We start from the raw sequence: 21,610 nt of genomic DNA, 5'->3' as shown, positions 1-21,610 counted from the left end.
ACTGACTTCCGTCAAGACGTACAGACCAGAATCTTGGACATGCCGTTCGATGGAAACAACCTATTTGGAAAAACAGTGGACGATTCCCTTCAAGCCATCAAAACGGAGACGGCCCGGGCTCTCGGGGTTCTCCAGCAACGGCGGCCGCCCTTTCGGAGCGGCGGAGGCAAGGGCGCCTCTAAAGGTTCCGGCGGCAGATTTTCCACCTACCGTCAAGCGGCCCGTTCGTCGTCGCAGGAAGCATACAGGGGACGAGGCAAGTCAGGCCGACCCCGCCGTCGTCGCCAAGGAGGTCAAGGCGGCAAAGCATCGTCGAAACAGGACTGAACCGGCCGTGGGGTCGGGCCCCCACCGAAGCACCCCGGTGGGAGGCCGGCTGGCGAGCTTCGTCAGCGTGTGGGAGTCCATCTCCACCGACCGTTGGGTGCTGGAGGCCCTAGCCCAGGGCCACGCGCTCGAGTTTCAAAGAAGGTGCCCGCGCGTCCCCCCTGTGGCCAGGAAAGAACTTCACGTCCCTCAGCTTCTCTTGGAGGTAAAGGCGATGCTCAGGAAGGGCGCCATCGAACGTGTCCCAAAGAGGCTTCGGGGCTCCAGAGTTTACTCAAGATACTTCCTCATGAAGAAGAAGACGGGAGGATGGCGCCCCATCCTAGACCTACGACGACTGAACAAGTTCATCAAGGCACAGAAGTTCCGGATGGTCACCCTCCAGCACGTCCTGGGTCAGCTGGAGGAGGGCGACTTCCTGTCGTCGTTGGATTTGGAGGATGCCTACTTCCATATTCCCATCCTAAGGGGGCACCGAAAGTTTCTCAGGTTCGTGGTCCAAGGTCGTCACTATCAGTTCAGAGCCCTTCCCTTCGGACTACGGTCGGCACCCAGGGTATTCACCAAGTGCCTCGCACCAGTGGCGGCGCAGCTGCGCCGAGAGGGGATCCACGTCTACCCCTACCTGGACGACTGGCTCATCCGAGCCAAGACGAGGGAGCTCGCCGTGGAGCACACGGCAAGGACCGTCCAACTCCTCACGGACCTGGGATTCTCCGTGAACTACGCCAGGTCCCACCTGGTGCCCGCGCAAGACGCACTGTTTCTGGGAGCAAAGCCTTCTGGCCTCCCCGTCGGAGGAATGGACCAGGGCCATTCTGGGCAAGGTACAGCGGATGTTGGTTGCGGAGGCGGCCAAGGTGAGGTCCATCAAGTCCCTCCTCGGAATGATGTCTTCTTGCATCTACCTCATTCCCCTGTGCAGGCTTCGGATGTGCCCGTTGCAGGAGTTCCTGGACGCGTGCTGGATCCAGACGACGGGCAGCTTCGAGGAGAGGATCACACTCGACGAGAGTTTCCGACGAGCGATCCGGTGGTGGGGCACCCGCGCGCATCTGACGGCGGGCATGGACTTCCAGACCCCAGGCCACCAGGAGACAGTGACCACGGATGCCTCCCTGGAAGGGTGGGGAGCGCACACCGAAAATCTGCACGCGAGAGGCCTTTGGCTCCCGACGGAGAAGTCCCTCCATATCAACGTCCTGGAGCTCCGTGCAGTGTTCTGGGCCCTCAGGTCCTTCCTTCCGTCCCTCAAGGGCAAGGTGGTGAGGATCTTCACCGACAACACCACCACCATGTTTTACATCAGGAAACAGGGCGGAACCAGGTCCCCAGCCCTGTCCAAGGAGGCGCAGGACCTGTGGCATTGGGCCGTCGCCCAAAGGATGTTTCTGGTGCCGTTTCATCTGGCAGGGATAAAAAACACCATCGCCGACTCACTCAGCAGGGAGCTGCGCTCGTGCCACGAGTGGGAACTACGGCAGGATCTAGTGGACCGCCTCTTCCGACGGTGGGGCACACCCCAGATCGATCTGTTCGCGACGAACTCCAAGTGCTGGAGGTTCGCCAGCAGGTTTCCCCAGCCGAGGAGCATGGGCGATGCTTTCTCGTTCCCCTGGGAGGGCCTGTTCCTATACGCGTTCCCTCCATTGCCACTGCTGATCCGGCTCATCAACCAGCTCAAGAGGTCACGGTGCAGGATGATCCTCGTCGCACCTGCGTGGCCGAGGCAGATATGGTTCCCGGACCTTCTGGACTTGTCAGCGTCCCCGTCAATCAAGCTGCCAGTGGACGCGGATCTGCTCTCCAGGGAAGGAGGCGCCATCCTCCACCACGACCCCAAGTCGCTGAACTTGCAGGCCTGGCTCCTGCAGCGTTAGAGTTTGGGGGATACGACTTACCGGCCGACTGCAGAGAGGTTCTTGCAAAGGCCAGGGCGTCCTCGACTCTTAAATGCTACGGACACAAATGGAAGAGGTTCTCTGTCTGGTGCCACGCACAGAAGATTAACCCTCTACGGATTACGGCTCCCCAAGTACTGCCGTACCTATTGACGCTGGCCAAAGCTGGACTGGCGCACGCGTCCATCAAGATTCATCTTGCTGCGATCTCCCGATACACCAGAACCACGGGGCGGACGTCCTTGTGGTCTCATCGTCTGGTGAAAGAGTTCATGAAGGGACTGTTCAGATCGTTCCCGCCGGTGAAGGCTCCGGCCCCGGCGTGGGAGCTCAACGTGGTGCTGACCAAGCTCATGGGACCTCCGTTCGAGCCGCTGCACTCGGCCCCGTTGAAGTTCTTGTCGTGGAAAACAGTGTTTCTTGTGGCCATCACCTCCGCACGACGGGTGGGAGAGATCCAGGCCCTTTCCTGCAAGGCCCCGTACTTGACTTTTCACGACACGAGGGTAGTGCTCAGGACGCATCCCTCCTTCATGCCCAAGGTGCCGTCGGACTTCCACCTCAACGAACCCTTGGTGTTGCCTGTGTTCTTCCCGTCGCCTTCGTCGCCGGCTGAGAGGACTTTGCACTCGCTGGATGTGGCTAGAGCGCTGAAGTTCTACGTGGACCGCACAAAGTGTTTTCGGAAGACGTCACAACTCTTTGTGAACTTTGGACCTGTCAATCAGGGGAAGGCTCTCTCGAAGGCTTCCATTTCCAGATGGCTCTCCGGCTGTATCATGTACTGTCATCGGTTGGCAAACCGACCGCTGCCTGGCCGTCCGAGAGCTCATTCCACCAGAGCGATTGCAGCTACCACGGCGTTCCTATCTGGTGTGCCCCTGCTGGATATATGCAGGGCTGCTACGTGGAGGTCGACGCACACCTTCACGAAATTCTACTGCGTCGATCGGGATTCCAGGGAGGAGTCCAGGGTCGGCCAAGCAGTGCTGCGCAACCTGTTCGCCTAAGGTGAGCCTGGGGAGGAGGTAAGATTTGCTTAATGTTGAGTTTGATGTAATGCTTAATGTTGAGCCTTTGCCACCTCCCGTGGTTGTGCATGTGTGTACTGCTATGTATTCTTTATTCATGAGCATGTGAATCCATGCCAGACCCCATGCTGGAGAAGGAACAAGTTACTTACCTGTAACTGTTGTTCTCCAGCATGGGTCTGGCATGGATTCACATGCGAACCCTCCCGCCTACCCCTCTGCGGCTCTTCACTTGGTCATACTGCCACATCACGTGCTTCCAAATCTGAAGATGGCTGCCAGAGGCGGGGCTTAGGTAGAGGGCAGTCATTGGCTGTGGTCAGTATGACGCAGAGATCAGTGATTGGTTACTACTACGAAAGACAGATCAGAAACGAAACTGATACTGGTTTTTTCTTTACCGAGGATTCCCAGCCTGACGGGGAATATTCCGAGGATTCCCAGCCTGACGATGGGGAATATTCATGAGCATGTGAATCCATGCCAGACCCATGCTGGAGAACAACAGTTACAGGTAAGTAACTTGTTCCATATCTACAGTGACCATAACAAAAGCACGCCTCCTTTTGGCAATGATCCAATGTTCCTGCCGCTGTTGTCCTGCAACCTGTAGTGCAGGTTGACAATATTTCACTTGTTTTTGTGATATGAAAAGAAAACAAAATCCCCTTAAAGTATATTGAATTAATACCATAGGGAGGGAGCCCTTCCCAAGCAGGAAATGCGGAAACAAATCAGGCAAACAAAAGGATGTTCCTGTTATAAAATGTTTCATAACAACTCTAAAGTCATTCCGTCTACAACATCTTATTTAACAATTATTTATGCATCTTTATTCCATAGAAAGTTTTTTTTACATATTTCATTACAGAAGGAATTAAACATTAATAATAATTATTCTTTAATGTGATACAGATTGAAAATAAATTCAAACTTTACACATAGTACAAATTGCATACATTAATATTAACTCATTAAAAGAAACAAATCAACACATATCATAAACCAATGAATATATGTATGTTAATACAACATTTCTTTAAAATATTTACAACCTAAAAAAGAGGAAAAAACAAAATACTCCAATATAGACAGTTGTGTGTAACTTATAATCTTTGCCTTCACGTCATCACAGTCTTAGCCATATAAACAAGCATTGGGCTTCTCGTCAACAGACCTCCTGCCTCAGGATCGAAATATAGGTACAATAGGTGTAAAGCCCCTGCCTGATCAAAGTGTCACAAGCAATCTTTAACCCACCATAATGTGATGTTTCAGATCAAGGAGCCCAGGTGTTTTTCAATCATCTGCCACACATTATACAATGCAATAAACAAATGCATGTTGCAGGTGTTAGTGCAATAAAGCCAAAATGAGGTTTCACAGATGGTTGTTGGGTCGTGTACAAATTCCCCGAGATATTTAATGATTGAACTCTCCAAAGTCGAGCACTCAGTCAACAAGTGCTTGGCTGTTTCCAGACATTCAAGGGATTTGCATAGACGACAAACTCGCTCACTGGCAGAGATCTTTTCCCTGGCTGTCTCCTACATTATAAAGGGTGGGTAATTGCTCCAAACGGAACAAAATAATGAAACATCTGAGCCTTTTGGTAGGGCAGAGATTCAGATAAGCTTGTGGTTGCATAAAATTATAAAGTCTAAATTTTACAAAATGAAAAGTCTTTAAGCTACTCAGCTGTGAGAAATTCTCTAACCAATCCCACAGGTCCACCTTTGTGCCGAGCGCTTTTAGCACATCCTTAGAGACAATCTCCCCTCTGTGCGTCCAGCCTATTTCATGTTTGGTCATGTCTTTCAGGAGGGGAGAAGTGGTATGTTTTTTACTCACTTCTTGATGGATCACAGCCAATAACGGATTGGAAGGGCTGCCCTTCATTTTAAGATAGAATCCTGCCCTCTTTTTGAGTACTAACGCTTTGAGTGAGGGTAGGCCCAATTCAAGCCTAATCAGGGCCATTGGGACACTCAGAGGTAATCCCAATATCCGGCGCCAGAATTTGCCCTCCATCACTTGCAGCCAGGCGAGATCGGAGGAGAGAAGAGACTCAAGGCCATAGGTAATCATGGGCGCAAACACTTGGATGTATAGGTGTCTTGTCCCCCACAAGGTAAAGCCGCCCTGCTTGTTGGTAAACGACTATATTAATGCTGTTACTTGCATAGCCCTGGTTCTACGTCCTTGCCGGCACAAGAGGTAATTGCCCAGCGGCTCAATATCCACCCCAAGATACCGATAGGATGGAGCATAGAGTATATGGTTATTATGTACCCACAAGTTGACTCGGGATGCTCTTTTCCTAGTGAATCTGAGTACCTTAGTTTTATCTAGGTTTATAGTCAGACCATTATTCCTTGCATAATCCCACAAGGTATCCACAGAGCGCCTGAGTCCAGCTATGGTATTATCAAATACAACCAGGTCGTCAGCATATGCTAAGACAGTGCAAGGTGCCTCACCGATTTTTGGAGGGCAGTTGTTGGCAAGTGCTGCAGGGATATCATATACATAAAGATTGTAAATGAGGGGTGCAGTTACGCATCCCTGCTTTACCCCCCTATTCTGGATCACCTGTCTAGTCACACTGCCTTCCTTGTTTAATCTGAGGCACGCAGAGGTATTATGGTGCAACTGCCTTAGATAGTATAAAAGACCAGGCGGGCAACCCATTGTTTCCAACTTGATCCATAGCCTTGCTCTGGGGATGGAATCAAAGGCAGCCTCGAAGTCAATATATAGAGCATAAAGCGGTGGCTGCCCCTTGCAAAGTGCCCGTGTGCGAAGCATGTCCATCACCCAAAGATTGTGAGAGGTGGAGAAATCTCTCCGGAAACCACTTTGGAATCTGCTAAGAATGTTGGTCTGTTCCACCCACTTCTGCAGCTCACTAAGCAGTAACACAGCAAAGAGTTTGCCAGTGATGTCCAGCATAGAGAGGAGCCTGTAGTTGTTAGGGTCTATGCGGCTACCTTTTTTGAACACAGGGACGAGAATAATCGTTTGCCAGGATCGGGGAATAGTCCCCTGAGCTAAGATCTTTTTAAAGAGAATAGAGAAGAGGTGAGCCCAAAATGCAAAGTAGTTCTTAATTACTGCATTGGCCAGCCCATTAGGGCCAGGGGCTCTGGAGGCCTTAAGGGTGACTATTATGTTGTGAATGGCCTCAGCTGAAACATCAAACGGCGGGGGAAAGGGAGCCTTCACTCGAGATATACTAGGAGCCTCCGCCTCTCCTGAGTTACGACCTAAAAGGAATTTTATCCATACTTCTTCGCCAATTGGATTGGCTAATGGTCCGTTAACCTTCTCTCTATTCTCGTTTAGGAGTGACCATATGCTGCGAGAATTTCTAGTACAGATAGATTGTAAAAGCCTTTGATGTCTATTGTTCCTCTCTGCCATTTTTATGCTCTTAATGCAGGCTCTAGATCTGTATTTCCCTTTTCTAACTTTCTCATAGTAGTCAGCTCCCAATAAGTTCATGTTCTTAAAACCCCGCATCTCGGCTCTATGCCCTCTTTTGGCATCCCGGATTCCCTTATTATAGGGGAGATTTCTGCCCCCAGGCTTTAACATGTGCCTAGTTTTTATGGTAGCATGTAGGCCAGAGAATCCCCGAATCCAGTCTTCTATGTCATTTGCTGTCATGAGGTCAAAGTGAGGAAGACCCCATAAGGCAGCGGATTTAAGTGCTTCAGGCCGCTCTTATATTTTTCTCCGACCAGACTATTCTAGTACCAGAGCAGTTGGTTTGGATACTGCCAATATTAGAATGTGAAAGGGAGGGGGGGAGGCGTAATGAACAAAGAAGCAACGCATGGTCGCTCCATCTTCATTTAAATAATCAACCTCTGCGGCCAACAAATAGTCCTCAGCTTTACACTGTATCTTTCGTGATGTGACCGTATTAACCACCCCTGTAAGTAAACCCCCAAAAGGGCGACCCTTGTCACCCCTTTTAGCAAATGACTGATATGTGACAAAACCATCAAGTAATAGGGGATCCAATGGGCCTCATTACGACCCAGGCGGTAAGTTACCGCCTGGGTCGTACCCTTACCGCCATGGTGTAAACTGTTTACGCCATGGCGGAAAGGGGATTTACCGCCCCATTCCAAGGTGAGTGGGGCGGTAAATCCCCATTTCCCATTTACCCTTCCCCATTCCCATTTTTGCCCCATAGGGCATAATGGGAGTGGGGAAGGCGATAATTACGCCACCGTAAATTACGGTGGCATAATTATCTCCAAGGTCCCTTAGCGCCAATGATTTTAACGCCTGCGGCGTTAAAACCACCATGGCGCTAAGGGACCTCGGAATCATGCATTGAGGGTCGGCGCCGTTTACGGCGCCCTTAACGCCTGACTCCTAATGAGGCCCAATGACCAAGTTTCTTGAAGACAGATACAGTTGTGTTTGGACAATAAGTCTACTGAGCCCTGTGGCCTTAAGAGATGTGCAAAGCCTCTACAATTCCACGAAATTAAAGAAAAACATCAGTGGTTCTGTAGCACTCGCGGGAGTGATTCCAAAAGTAATTTGAGCGCTTGTTGTATTTCAACCAAGGCAGAATTTTCTGCTGCCACAGACTTGGGCTTGTTGGCTGAGGGGGCAGATGTCTCAATGACCTCAAGTTCGTCATGTGGATCCCTCTCCTGCGGATCCACGTCGATGTCAATGTCGACTGCCCTCAGTTCTTCTTTGAAGTTTCTGATTAGTTGCGCAGAAGCCAAAAAAGTACAATGAATGGTCGAGACATGTGAATTAGGCACTTGCAGGGGTTCAATAAACAAAAAGTCATCAGATTTCAGTACTCAGAGTTGAGGGATGTAATGCAGTCTGGTTAAGAACTCAGAGCGTGACAGCCAGGGATTTTTTCCGCTAGGATAAAGATTCTTGATAAAGCAAATGCGGTTCTCATTACACTCCTCTGCTAAGCTTTTTTGGCCGTGACGTGTAGGCTCTGGTAATTCTCCTGCTGCTCCCGTCTCAGAGTTCTTCAAGACATATGGGGGTGCTGAAATCAAGGTCCTGCTCAGGGTCCACCAGTGAGGTTTAATCTAGGTCCGCCACAATGGACTTCTCCCCCGGTACTAGCCAGCCTGAGAGGGGACCCTTTATCAGTGCCGCTCGGGCCGCCGCTCGAGCAAGTCTTTTCCTGGCTTTTTTCGAATGAGTTTCTAGGGCAGTCCGTGGGCCAGCAGTAGAGAGTGTGGCACTCGTTGTAGCTTTCTTATTTTTAAGTGCCTTCTTGGCCAATCTACGTTGTTTCCGTGAGGGGGTGTCAATCTGGAAAAGTGAATACCCTTCATTTTCGATGACAGACGTATCTTGATGGCCGAAGGCCCACCGTCTTATGCACAGAATCATAGAAATACAGATTGCCACACTTGACCAACGAACGGCCATTTTAAACATAGCAAGAATCACCATTTTGCTTGTTAACCATTGCTCATTGCTTTCTGTCTAAACTGCTTCGCAGCTTGCGATTCTTGCAAAATTCTGCCTACGCTGCACAACTGTTAACATTGTTGTCTGAATATGAAAAGGGTAAGGCGAGGCTGAGGAGTTCGCTGAAAACTCCCCGCCGTAGCCCAGCAAGGAATGTCCGCGCTCCCCTCCTGCAGCCTTGAAGACAGGCAAAGAGGGCATTTAATCACTTCCCAGCTGCCAGCCAGTCTCGTAGTATGATAGAATATGTTAGAATAAAGCAGCTAAAGGCTTAGAAAATGCTTTCCTTACGGCCCCCCCCCTCACTGAGCCCTCTAGAGCGTGTCGGCTCCCAGGACATGAATAGTACCTCATAGATAGCGAGGGCCGGAATGTGACTCTTCCCCGTGTGCAGCTTGCTTCTAATAACAGAAACGCTGTGTTCTATTCAACATCTAGAGAATGCCTCCGCACTTGCGGAATTACAGATTGTTATTGAAGATGATATTAAGGGTGTCATAATTGTCACAAATGTCCATCATCGCTCCAGGATCAGAGAAATGCAGTAGATGGGAGTGTTAAACATGAAAAACATGTCACAGCTGATTATATGATATGTGATTTGTATATATGGAACTGATGTACGGAATTCGCTCTCTTGCGTCCCTCGAGGTCTGTAGACACACGTCGCGGGGCGTGAGACGACCATTGGCCAATTGGGACTAATTTGCTTGCAATAAACCCTAGCATTGAAAATTTGAACCTCGTGTCTGGCGTATCTTTTCGTGTATGGTTATTGCCTTGTTTCCATAGCACGAGGGACCACTAAGGGCCCCTTTCAGGGGGAGGGGGAGCCCAAGGACTTTGTGCAGGCTCCTGGTCCTCTATGCACGCTGCTGGTGCATCCTCCCCTTGGGGGCTCCCATGAGGTGAAGTAGCCATGGCAGCTTCCTCGGGAGTGATTTCCTGCTCTTCCATCTCTTCCGCTATGTGTACAGCGTCAGATAGATTTGCTTCCGCATCGTCTCGAGGGAAATCCTTAAGTTCTAGCGCCAAGGTGATGGTGTTGGTATTTGTCAGAATGCATCCTGACATTTGCAGAAGTATTTTAAGCGCAAATTGAAGGGAGGCCACCGAAGATTGAAGCTCAGCTATCGCAGTTATACTTTGATGCGGGCTATTGTCCTCCTCAGTCTCATTTACAGGTCCATCCTCCATGGAAGCCATCGCTAGATTTGGAGGGGCAGATGGGCGACCGCTGCTATCCTCAGGATTTTGCGCACACGAAGAAGTGCTAATGTTTTCCTTAACAGATGTTATACTACTCGATGCCTTCTGGGGAATCTGTGACAACATTCCTCTCTGTATGTCTAAACAAAGGTCAAGCAATGAATTGTTGTCTGTCATCGAAGTTAGTGGTATTTAAGGAAATATTACCACTTGGGCCTGGAACCATCGCTTCCTCATTGATGGTTGAATTTATTTCAGGGGGAGGATTTACAGCAAAGAAGTCAGTGATAGCTCCTTGCGCAACCGGTATATAATTTTTTGCATACTTCTTGCGTTTGTCACCTTTCTTGTTGTTCTCCTTACATTCCTTCACAGGTTTTGCCTTGATTTTCCGTAAATTGAAAATCGAATGGGGAGCTCTTTTCCCCCGCTGCATGGCTGCAGAGTGGCTCCAGTTACTTTATCTAGGTCTTACCAAACTAGCAGATGTGGAGATCAATGCAGTGGTTAGGGAGGAGAGGAAGATTCCTAGGTAAAACAGCCAACCAAGTGGTTACTGACACCACTGCCTGGCGTCCTCCAGATCCACAGCCAGGGATACAGGCAGTTAATACAGATCTCCTCCCACACTTCCTCGCGCCCAATGCCTACTAAGGACGCTTCCGACCTTCTCACACTGGCCAAAAGGAGGATTGCCTTCAAGGGACCCACCTCAATAGCAAAGGCCACCAGTCTGAACGGCCCTACCTGTCCAATTACCTGCTGTCAGGTAGCCAGCTTCCCGCGTATCAACAGCGTTTGTAGACAATTTGCTCAAACGCTGAGCGGCTTTCACAAACGTGCAGCGTCTCGGGCATCAAAAGGCCGGCTTTCAGCTTCCTGCTTCAGACATCCGTCTTAGGCCGGCATTTTCCGCGCACTCCGCGTATTCCGTTATGGCCGCAACTCGGCGGCCGAATTAAACATTAACAAATCTCATGAATAAAAGAGCAAATTCACTTTTTCAAGAAACAAAACAAATAAAAGATTCCATTACAACAGCACTCTACAAAAACATGATAAAAAAAGCTCTAATTTGCACAATATCCCAGGGTCAACGTACTGTATGGGATACATTACTCACCGTAATCGTATTTCTGATGCTTGTATCTGCTTAGATTCACATGCTGTGCATAGGCCGACATCTAGTGGAAGCTGCGGAGTAGTAGTTTGTTTTTCGAAACTCGAAAATGGGCGTCGACACAGGGCGTGCCAGTAATACTATCCCTAGTGTGACGTCCCCTGTACCCAAGATCCCTCACACGTCTAGGATCCTCAGATTGTATTTATTTTTCTGACATGAGGTAGCATGAGGAGTAGCGTGAGTACAGATAATTCAAGCAGATAGAAGGTAAGACTACAAGCAACCATGCGCCTTCTCTCAGAGGGGAGGAAGGGTGGGTCGCATGTGAATCTAAGCAGATACAAGCATCAGAAATACGATTACGGTGAGTAATGTATCTCTTCTGAGGCTTGTGGAATCTGCTTAGATCACATGCTGTGCATAGATTAGCGAGCAGTACCTGAAGAAGGAGGTGGGATGTGAGAAGGGTCATGAGCAAATAGGTGTCTTAGAACCGCTTGTCCCACTTGTGTATCTGTCTTGGAATGAGTGTCAATGCAGTAATGCTGAGTAAAAGTGTGGATAGAGCTCCAAGTAGCTGCTTTGCAAATGGTGTCAAGGGGTACATTTGCAATGAAAGCCAGAGTGGCCCCAATGCCTCTTGTAGAGTGGGCTCTTGGCGTGAAAGGCAGAGTCTTTTCAGAGAGTGAGTAACACAGCTGGATACAGTTAATAATCCACTTAGAGATGGCACCTTTAGAGACGCCCCTCTCTGCCTGTAGCTACGGAGACAAACAGCTGATCTGTTTTTCTTGGCGGTCTGGTTTTATTTACATAGTAAAGGACCGCCCTACGCACATCTAGGGTGTGTAGTTTCACCTCAGCTGAGCTTTGAGGGTCCTGGAAGAAGGCCGGAAGCTCGATGGACTGGTTTACGTGGAATTTAGATATAAACTTAGGCGAGAACCTAGGGTGTGTGCGTAAAACCAGTTTGTCTTTATGGACAGTAAAGAAAGGATCCTGCACTGACAGAGCCTGAATTTCACTGACCCTTCTTATAGAAGTAATAGCTACTAAGAAGGCCGTCTTATAAGTCAGGTGTTTGATACTGCTTTTATGCATGGGTTCGAAAGGGGGGCCCATGAGTTTAGATAGCACCACATTAATGTCCCACCCTGGTGGTGGGTTAGAAATAGGAGGGTGAAGTCTCTTTTACTCCTTCCATGAAGGCTTTAACTACTGGTACTTTCCACCACGAAACCTTGTTATGGGAAGTGGTGTATGCCGACAGGGCTGCCAGATGTACCTTTAGTGAGTTAAAAACCAGTCCTGCATCCAGCAGGTGGAGCATGTATGTAACGATAGTAGGAGTACAATCAACTGGGTTGATTTGTCTACTCTGGCACCATATCACGAATCTCTTCCACTTGTCAAAGTAGCAGCGCCTTGTGTTTGGTTTCCTAGATTCTTTTAGGATGTCCATACACCTCTGTGGTAAATTGAGATGTCCAAACTCTATGACCTCAGGAGCCATGCTGCCAGGTTCATTGAGTTGGGTTGTTGATGCACTGTTTGACCTTGGTGCTGGGACAGTAGGTTGTACCAGGCTGGAAGTTTGATGGGCTCGCACACCGCCATCCTGCGTAAGTGTGGGAACCATGGTTGTCTTGCCCACATGGGAGCAACTAGGACGAGTGTCATCGACTCTGTTCATCTTGTTGACCACCTTCCTGATGAGAGGAGTTGGTGGAAAAGCGTACGCAAACATCCCTGACCAGTTCATCCACAGGGCGTTCACCTGGGAGTCTGGTTGGGGGAACCTGGATGCAAATCCTGGGCATTGTCTGTTTTCGCTTGTGGCGAATAATTCTATAGTGGGGAAACCCCACTGAGAGAAGATATCTTCTACGACCTCTCTGTGTAGAACCCATTCGTGTTCCTCTGGGAGGGAGTCTCTGCTCAAAGCATCCGCTAGGGAATTGAGCTCCCCTGGAACATGTTGTGATGACAGGAAGATGTTCCGTCTGAGTGCCCATATCCAGATTTTCTGGGCAAGCTTGGACAGATTTGGTGAACGAGTCCCCCCTTCTTGTTCAGGTAGAACATGGCTGTCGTGCTGTCCGTCCGGATTTGTACTGACAGGTTTAGTAGGTAGGGCTCGAACGCTTGAAGTGCTCTGAATACTGCCAGAAGCTCTAGCAGGTTGATGTGGTTCTTGGCTACTGAGGGAGACCAGAGACCCTGGGCTGTGTGGTGGAGATGGTGAGCTCCCCACCCCGTCAGGCATGCATCGGTAGTGACTACTGCCTGTACCTCGGGATCGTAAAAAGGTTTTCCCTGAGCAAGATTCTCTCTTGTCCACCGGTGAAGGCTTTGTGCCAATGTTGACGAAACGACCACTAGATCGTCCCACTGACCACTTGCCTCAGACCACTGTTTCGCCAACCATTCCTGCATGGGACGCATGCGCAGGCGCGCGTGGGTGACCAGGTAAATACATGACGCCATCATGCCTAGCAAACGCATTGCTTTGCGTACCGTAATTTGGTGACCGGACTGATATTGCGGAATTTGCAGTAGTATATTCCGAATTCTTTCCTCTGAAGGAAATGTCAACCCCTCTTGAGTATCTAGGATTGCTCCTAGGAACTGTTTGGAGGTGCTTGGCACCAGGCTTGACTTTTTCTCGTTGATTGAGAAGCCTAATTCGAGGAGGAGGTCGATAGTCCTTTGAATGTTTGTCCTGCAAATTACTGGGGTTTCCCCCGTTATGAGCCAGTCGTCCAGATAAGGGTACACCGGGATTGCTTCCCTGCCTAGGTGTGCAGCCGCCACCGCCAGTACCTTGGTGAATACCCTTGGTGCCGAAGCTATCCCGAAGGGCAGTACCTTGAACTGGTAGTGCCGACTGTCCATCTTGAAGCACAAGTACCTTCTGTGCGCTGGGACCATGGAAATATGAAAATAAGCATCTTTCATATCCAAAGTTGCCATGTAATCCCCCTTTTTAGGAGGGGGATTACCTCTTGTAGAGTAGTCATTCGAAACTTTTGGGGCTTGACATACTTGTTGGCAGGCCGTAAGTCCAATACTGGGCGCATTGTCAAATCTTTTTTTGGCACAAGCAAGGAAGTTGAATAAATACCCTTGTTTACCTGGTGTCCCGGGACGAGTTCTATCGCGTCCTTTTCTAGCAGATTGACGATCTCTTCTAGAAGGATCTTCTGGTGTTCCAAAGAGTGTATTCTCTGACGTGGAGGATGGTCTCGCGGACGCTCTAGTAGTTCTATACCGTACCCTGCGGATACTGTTGACAGCACCCATCTGTCTGATGTGATCCCTTCCCAAGCCTGGGTGAAGTTGGAAATGCGTCCCCCTACTGGGGTTGCGTGGGAAGGGACCCTGAACCGAGCGTCACTGTTTTGGTGGAGGCGTGCCACCTCCCTTATTGGGGCTGCCTCTACCACGTCCTCTCCTATTACCCCTGTCGTAACCCTGGGTAGACTGTTGGTTACCTGTGTTCCATTGTGTACCCTACCTCTGGGGATAGCTTGAACCTCTTTGGGAATTTTGGCCGCGTGGGCGACGAAAATTGCCATTCCCTCTCCGATTAGGGGGTTTGGTGGTTAGCTGGCCTAGGGATTTGAGTGTTCATACTCTTCCTTAGCATTTTTGAGTGTGTCCTCGACTGCCTTACCAACAACAAGTCCGGCTCCACCGGTTTGTCCGATAATGACGCTTGAGTTTCAGGCTTGAAACCAGACGGGCGAAGCTAAGCGTGTCTTTTTATAACAGTTCCTTCTGCTATAAGTCTGCGGGCGTTGTCCGCGGCATCAAAGGTTGCCTTTAAAATACATCCTGACACGGCTCTCCCCTCCGATGAAATTCGCGCCAATTGGCTTTTTAGGGGTTCTGGTGCGGAGTCTATAAGTGCCGCTACCTCTTCCCACTGATGGCAGTTGTAGCTGGCCAGCAGGGTGGTGGAGTTGGCGATTCTTGCCTGGTAGGCGGAAGTGGAGGCCACTTTCCTGCCTAACCCATACAGTTTTTTGCTCTCCTTGTCGGGAGGAGCTTCAGACGATGATAAAGGTGTTCCAGCCCTCTTGCGGGTATTGGTAACAACCAGGGAGTCCGGTTTTAGATGGCCCCTTATATATAGTGGGTCTGTCTGGGCTGGCTTGAAAAGTTTTTCAATCCTAGGGTTCACTGCTCTGGTGAGATTGGGATTAAGGAGTGACAGGTATATTCTTCTTTGAATAGATTGTAGGATAGGAATGGCCTGAGCCACAGGCCTCCTTTCTCCCACTAGCTCCTCTGCGAAGTCTTTTTCCTCCTGGGCACCTAGGGTGTCAATGTGGAAATGAGCGGCTGCACGAGACAGCACCTCATTCAGGAGCGGCTGATTGTCGATCGGGGAGTCGGTAACCCGGGGCCTCTCTCTGTACTGGGGAGTCTACCCTGTAGGGGTCTTCCTCCTCTTCCTCCTGATCCTCATCATCTCCATAGTAGCCAGTCCCAGTTTGTTCCTCTACCATGGCCAAATCTGGGTCCTCACCAAAGGATGTTTCTCCTTGGAAATGAGAGTAGGGTTGGATGTAGAAGGGGTCCGAAGACCCTGTAGGTATCTCAAAGTGGGACCTTTTACCTGGAGATATGGGATCCTTAGAGCCAGAGGGTGTTGACCCGTCGGGCGTATAGGCTAGAAAGTGCTCTGGGTTTTTTGTATAAAAATCTGCCAAAGAAGACATCCGTGACATCACCCTATCTATGTCAGCACTGGTCCATTCCCTTGAACTGGGAATGTTTTTCCCTGGGAGTTTTTCCGACTTATCCTGAGTAGACTTGGTGGTCTGCGCAGGGGTCTTGGTGTTATCATAAGACTTGGACTTGTCTTTCTGTTTTTGAGGAGTAGAGTGTTTTACGGGCGTGGAAGTGGCTAAAGGCTGCTTCTTCTGTTGTTTCCCCCCCTCCCCGTGACTGGAGGAGTTGTTTCCCTTGTGTTTTCGGCCCCTCAGGGATTTTCGACGCCTGGCGTTGAGTATCGGGGGTCTGTTCCCTATCCTTCGAGCGTGGAGGTAAGGGTTTGGGAACCGTTGGAACTTGGTCTGCAGGCGCCGACTTCTGGAGTGCGGCCTGGGGATGGAGGTCGGTTTCGTCTTCTGACGACCGAACTTCCATGACCTTAGGGAGCGAGGCACTCTTGGCAGTAGTGGATGTATGCCTGGCGTCGTGCGGCGATCTAGATCGCGAACGCCCAGAGGACGCTGATTCGGACCGTTCCCAACGTGCCTCTTTCCGAGAGCTCGACGTGCGCGTTGAGTCTCGGTTGGTCTTTGTGTGCTTTGTGGTAGTGTCGTGTGAAGCGCTAGTGTCGCCGGGGTGTTCCCCATAGCCGGCCTGTCGGTCGACCTTCCGAGGTCGGGGACTTACGTTCGGCTGTCTTTCGACGCCATAAAGGCCTCGCCGTCCGAAAGTGCGGCGTCGCTGAAGGCGCCCTCCGCTGCCATGGCCTCTAGACGCCTGGCGTGATGGGCCCAACGCTTGGTTGAACGGTCCTTAAGTGTTTTAGGTTTAAACCTCCTACAGGCTCTGCAATTTGCTTCAGGGTGGTCCCTCGGCAAGCAGAGGTTGCACGTCTCGTGCCTGTCGACCCAAGGGTATTTGCGATTGCACTTGGGGCAGAACTGAAAGGGCATACCCTCCATACGCACCTCGTGGCAGCGGGCTGGTAAGTGTAGGAAATATATATATATAGTGTATCTATATATTACAAGAGTGTAGAGTGTGACCACCCCCCACTCTCCCTACTTGCAGGGCCGAGGCCAGCGGCCCCGGGCCAAGGCGGAAGCCTCGAAGCCCAATTCCGGTCGATATCTTCCCCGATCCGGCGTCGAGTGTAGAAGTCGGTATCTCGACGTTGGGGTGGAGAACGGGGTAAATTTAACGATATTTTTAGCAAAATTATGGCTTAGCCAGGGAACTCCGCGAAGTGCTTCCGACAAGAATGGCGTAAAAAAACAATCTGAGGATCCTAGACGCGTGAGGGATTTTGGGTACAGGGGACGTCACACTAGGGATAGTATTACTGGCACGCCCTGTGTCGACGCCCATTTTCGAGTTTAGAAAAACAAACTGTAATACTCCGCAGCTTCCACTAGATGTCGGCCTATGCACAGCATGTGATCTAAGCAGATTCCACAAGCCTCAGAAATATCGATACAAATTAATCTAGTAAATTTGATGTGGAAAATGCACATCCAAAAGGCTTGGTATTTGAATAATCTATAGAGGCTGTCTTTCACCTCTACCCCTTTTAAATTTCATGTGAGGAGATAAGCACTGGAAGATGTAGTAGTGGTCTGAGCCTCAATGATAACATATATCACTAGGGGGGTGGGAGGGCGACATTTCTGTTCAAAGGTGGTGTTCTAGAGAGATTCTGAAATCTCCCTCTTGCTTCAAAACAAAGCATATAGGCTAAGTGATGATTAAACCTATTTGCAAGGTACTTATCAATGTATATTCAATATATTCCTTAACATCTGGGCTACCTGTAGTCTAGAAGGCACTGCTATGCAGTGGATGGGTGCCAGATGTCCCTATACGCAGCATTTGTGTCTTGTCCCCATTGCCAAGTGCCGATGGGCAGGAAAATGTCCCTTTGTCTAAAGTGCTCAAAATCCTCCTACAAGTTAAGCTTCAGGTTTGTTGTTGTGTTTAGCGGATAGACTTGGCTACAGGATAGGGTACCCCCGGTGAATAAAACATTAGGCAATCACTCACCCTATCTGGGAGTAACTGTCCTGATTTGGCTTGGTTGTCTATATAAAGATATTCAGCATAATATTGTGACGGTACAGCATTTCACAGATCCGATTGAATGACAATGTTTCTAATGTTGTTTTAGGGGAGGACCTGTGCGAAAAGGACGCTGAAGCTGGAGCCCCTCATCAGAAGTGGCTAACGGAGCAGTCCAGCATTTCACAGATCCGATTGAATGACAATGTTTCTAATGTTGTTTTAGGGGGAGGACCTGTGCGAAAAGGACACTGAAGCTGGAGCCCCTCATCAGAAGTGGCTAACGGAGCAGTCCCTCAGTAGGCGTTGCAAAGAGAGGAAAGAAGACAAAGCCAGAAGAAAGGCAAAAAAGAACTCCAATAACTACAAAGAAAAAAAATAAAAATATGCAAGCAGTTAAAATCCATGGTCATAATTCTATTATAAAAATGTTACGTAATTTGCCTACTGAGAATGTGATCATTGATTTAAATACTTTGGGCAACACAGTAGAAAAAGGGGTTGATGTGCAGACCGCCTCTAGGGCGCACCTTCTGAATCTATGGCCTGTGGCTCAATAAAAAACCTGTTACACAAAAGGGGTGCATAGCAGGATATTCTCACATTCTAGGAGAGTCAGTTCTATCAACCTAAGCCATGGTATTGCAGGTTGATTCAAAGGTTCTACTGTCCCATTTTACTAAAAGGGGTGAGGGCATTAAGCAGAGCAAACGGTCCTCTTTATTTCCAGTGTTAGGTAAAAAGGCTAAGGAAGGAATTGTAAAGCCAGTGGTTAACACTACAGCTTCGGATGCGGATTGGTAATATTTAATTCTACCCCAAATATTGCACATGAACAGGAAACAACATCTGGTGTGGTTATATTGAATTCTATCTACCCCCAAACAATACACATGAACAGCAAACCGCATTGGGTGTGGTTATATTGAATTTTATCACAAATTTTGCTCATGAACAGGAAACAGCGTTGGGTGTGGTTATATTGAATTCTACCCCAAATATTGCTCATGAACCAGCGACAGCTGCAGTTGCCACGGTATCGTCATCTGTGCCCATGGTGCTTCCTGCTCCTAATTGTTTGATTAATCAACCAATTGAACAAAAATTAGAGATGCATTCCTCTAAAATCATGGGATGGGAAAGTGACCCAAAAACTAAATGGCGCTGTTAGAATGAACAGATCATGTCTGTAGGATCGTTTTCAACACATACCTGCTTTAAGGTCACTAAATACAGACGATATTGATTGGGTAACTCTGCCTCAAAGTAACAACAATCGTATGATATGCGGATACCAAACTCATTATTTCAAAACTAATATGGGAACACCGCCAGAATCGAATGATTTTGGGCTACAAATTGTTCATCATGGATTCCGTGGATGATGCCTAGGAATTCATCTCGTTCCAAAATGAATGACTTAATGTTACAAACAAAGATCATCATCCAGGTGAGAATGAGTGGGGGACACTCCGTCACTCCGGTTTCACGCGTTTGCCCCGTCAGTTGGAATACAACCACTGAGATATCGAAATTTCTTATAACCACGACTAACCTCGTTGCCGCGGTCTATATCAATGGTTTAGAAACTTTCTGCCGTGATGTGGTCAAGACTTATACAGAGACTGAACTAAATCTGATTACCCTATAGAGACAGGTACCAAGTTGCCATCTATCCTGTATTGAACACAGGTTGAGAGTTTTCCCCTCTGAAAATCAGAGTCTGGATTCCGGATGACTTTTTTGGTGACATGATGCCTATACTACCGTGATCTTGTAGGTTACCCCTGCCCTTGTTCGTGCACCGCATAATTATAAAAGACGAAATGTGTGTGTTGTTGGGGCATTCTACATATCTCTTTCTTGTCCATGTACAATCCATCTGACTCTGCTGGACCATAACACCCCTGAAGAATTTCTGGTTACTGGACGTGATACAGAAAGAAACATGTCGGGTTGGGGATGTTTTGTTATTTATGAACAAAAATAGAAGTCAAGCCCACCCGAGCCAGTAAAGTTCATAATTACATGGAACAGGCTTTTAGGTGTTATATTGATGGTCCGCATTAATAATGGATCAGATATTGTATTATGATGTTTTAGATTGTTGGATGTTTTATTGAGGATAAATTGTTTTATCATTGTTTGTATTATGAATGATTTTTTGAAGGGCTTGTGTATGTATGTGGTATGGTTGTAGTGTGGTTGGATGTGATTTATGGATGAGAATGTTGTATCAGGTCAATCCGACAATGAAATAGAGGGATTGATCTATATGAATTATTGTTAATAATATTTTGGATACCAATGTTATTGTATGTTTTTACTAAAATATGACTTTTTCTAGAGACTCATTTAACAAATGTTAATAAATAAAAAATACTAAATTGTTTGATTGCCTAGAGGTTTGAATTTAATTGTTTCTCCTCATTAATTGTTTAGATGGTGACAGATGCAGATTCCATATTTAGTTTGAGTATGTAGATTTTGTTGCTATACCAACAACAACCACCTGAACACTTTATTACTCTGACCTTTGATGTTGTTCCAATACATTTCCTATCCAGGCCAGGTCACAGTAGTTGGATTTTCCTGGTATCCCCTGCTACTCCAGTCCTTTGGGAGAATGAGTGGCCACAATAAAACCAGCAGCAGATAAAATGTTAGGATTAAGTAAAGCAGGTCAGGATTGATCGTGGGTTGAACCAGCAATAAAAACCTTCATGGCACTCCAAAGGGGGCTTTCCCAACTTTAGCCTGCAATCGATCAGCATAATGTCATGGAATGCTGGTGGAATAAATAATTTTAATTCATGGTTCCATAATCCATCTCAACATTCTAGGGCAATGATCCTTATGGTCCATGACACCATGGTGAGTTCGCATTTTCAGTTAGATGGTTATGAAACGTATACTTGTCCATCGATTTGCGTTGCAACTGGTCGACCTAGTGGTGGCCTAGCATCCAGCTAGTCCATTTGTGTGATGGCCTGATAGCTGTAAATGTGGACCCTCTGGAAAAAGACAAATCTCTACTGCTTTTAGTGAATGTATATTGGAACCCGGTGAACATTAAATTAGTAGTAGTTAAATGAAGACAAGATGGACCCGTGGCCTCTTTCCGTCCATCGCCTGTTACCTTGTTTTCCCGAAGTCCCAGGAAGCCCTGTCTCTGTCCCTTCCCCCTGACTGGCTGTTGGGTGGAAGTTTCATATATGGTAGTATGGGGAAGTGACAACCAGACTGGCTAGACCCTTCCCAATGACCATATGTTGTGGGTACGCCTGTGGGTGGGACCTGGGTGAATGGAGTGTGGGACGAATACGCATTTCTTGCTGTGGATGTCTAGTATCTGGTGTGTGACACAAAGACTGAGACAGCCCTACCAGAAACTGGTATGAATGCAGTGTGAAGTGTTGAATGGCTGGGTACTTGTCCCAGTACACATTACTTGTTGTGAGTGTCAGGAGAGAAGTGAATAGCCTGAATGCACTATGAACCTGATTAGCTGCCTGCCTGCATGAATGCACATCTGAGTGATTGGTTGCCTGAGTGTGACCCAGCAGAATGCATGGGAGACCGACTAGTATATCTGGGGGCCTCTCACTGGTAGAAATCGTTCAGAAGCTGGAGTTGAAACTAACACTGAAACTGAAGCTTAACCTTGGAGCCCTGCTTGAAGACAAGAATTGCTGTTGCTCTACTTCGTCGATCTGGAAGCTGTTGTGTCTCCAAGAACTGATCCAAGAGAGGACCTGGCTAGGAGACCT

Source organism: Ambystoma mexicanum, chromosome 9 (assembly GCF_040938575.1).
Source record: "Ambystoma mexicanum isolate Mex_15411 chromosome 9, UKY_AmexF1_1, whole genome shotgun sequence".
NCBI lineage: Eukaryota > Metazoa > Chordata > Amphibia > Caudata > Ambystomatidae > Ambystoma > Ambystoma mexicanum.
This window is presented reverse-complemented; position numbering follows the sequence as displayed.